Here is a 1,925-nt window from a genome sequence, read left to right on the forward strand (position 1 = left end):
GCCGTGGAGTTGGTTCCGACTCATAGCGACACCTGTACATGGTTTCCGAGCTGTAAATCTGTACCGGAGCAGAAAAGCTCATCTTTCTCCCGCGGAACAGCAGGTAGTTTCGAGCTGCGGTTCAGAGCTCTGTGCTTAACCGTTACGCTACCTTTCGGAAACCATATACAGGATTGCTCAGAGTCCTAACCAAGTCAATAAAACTCAACAACACAAGAACACAGAAATATGCAGGGTCACTGTGAGTTTCCTACTAGAAAGTATTTAACACAATGAAAAGCTATGAATCCATTTACTTCTGTCTTCTAAACCCATTTGGTTGATTGGACTGATCTCGGTTGGGAATTAGTGCTGCCTGTTTATTATGTGCCAGTTGCTGCTCCAGGTTCAGAACATTATCTCGTTTACTACTCACAGTAACCCTATGAAGTAGAATTTACTTTCATGGTAAGCTTGATTTACAAGGAATTTAAGAAACTTGCCCAATTAATGAGTTGGGAATAATTAACTTCAAAGCATGATTACTTCAGAAACATTAAAAGAAATTGATGATGTCTATGAAAGATCTAAAAAAGAAGACGATTTAAACCAGAAAAAATGCCTACAGCAGCATCTCCAGAGAGCATTAATCAAGTCAAGAACTGGGAGATGAAAAAATTCAGATTGTCACAGATGCTAGAGTTGGTGGAGAATCGAGCAAGACAAATGGAGCTGCATTCACAGTGTTTCCAAGATCCTGCTGAAAGTGAAAGAACTTCAGATAAAGCAAAGATGGATTCCATACAATCAGAAAGATCTTCGAGAAGACCCCGCAGACAGAGAAGCAGTGAAAGCCGTCATTTATGCCACATGACAAATGGGATTGAAGACTGTGATGATCAGCCACCTAAAGAAAAGGAATCTAAATCAGCCAAGAAAGAGAAACGTTCCAAAGCCAAGCAGGAAAGGGAAGCTTCACCTGTTCAGTTTGCAATAGATCCCAATGAACCTACATACTGTTTATGTAACCAAGTGTTTTATGGGGAAATGATAGGATGTGACAATGAAGAGTGTCCAATTGAATGGTTTCACTTTTCATGTGTTTCACTTACCTATAAACCAAAGGGGAAATGGTATTGCCCAAAGTGCAGGGGAGATAATGAGAAAACAATGGACAAAAGTACTGAAAAGACAAAAAAGGATAGAAGATCGAGGTAGTAAAGAACCATCCACATTTTAAAGGGTTATTTGTCTTTTATATAGTTTGTTTAATTTCAGAAAATGTTTTAGGGTAAATGCATAAGACTATGCAATAATTTTTAATCATTAGTATTAATTGTGTATTAAAAGTTGTTGTACTTTGTCTGTGACCTTAATTATCTGAATGAATTACCAAATACTTTAAACCAGGTATTCTTCAGATCACCTGATGAAAGGAACAGGGACTAGGGAGAGGGTGGCATGAATATTCTAAAAACTTCACAAGCTGTGCTTATTTCATTTTCACTTAAAACCACAATGTTAATTTTTGGGCAAACACTAAAATTTTGCTAGCATTCTAGTTCTACATACTTATAAAAATCTTGATAGAGCTGGATTTCTCTGTAAGCATCAAATTATCTTGGGTAACTTAAAATATGAACACTACCCCATTCAGAGATTCTTTCTCCCTTGCCCCATTTATACATTTACTCATCTCTAGTCTTCTAGGAATGAGAAACTAGAGATAAGAATAATTTGGGATTCCATGTGGAATAATGGGCTCTTATTAGAGTATTTGCTGCTGTATTTTCCTTAGTAGCATTTTGATACACTGTCAGTAGCCCATTTGTAAAGGCCTTGCTGCAACATCATAGATATGTTTAATTGTTTAATAAAGGAAATTGCTTTTTTGTTTTGATTTAATTGCGACAGTTAAGATTAGAATACCAAAAATACTGCCATTT

The 1,925-nt window shown here is 36.8% G+C and overlaps 1 pseudogene across 1 annotated transcript; it reads left to right on the forward strand.

The window, feature by feature from the left end:
* The first annotated feature begins 517 nt into the window (after window positions 1–517).
* On the forward strand, window positions 518–1,342 carry LOC102840704 (annotated as a pseudogene). The gene has a single exon (XR_438809.1). The product of XR_438809.1 is annotated as an inhibitor of growth protein 2-like (transcript).
* Window positions 1,343–1,925: the final 583 nt, after the last annotated feature.

The sequence above is a fragment of the Chrysochloris asiatica genome, unplaced genomic scaffold, assembly GCF_000296735.1.
Source record: "Chrysochloris asiatica unplaced genomic scaffold, ChrAsi1.0 scaffold00805, whole genome shotgun sequence".
Taxonomy (NCBI): Eukaryota; Metazoa; Chordata; class Mammalia; order Afrosoricida; family Chrysochloridae; genus Chrysochloris; species Chrysochloris asiatica.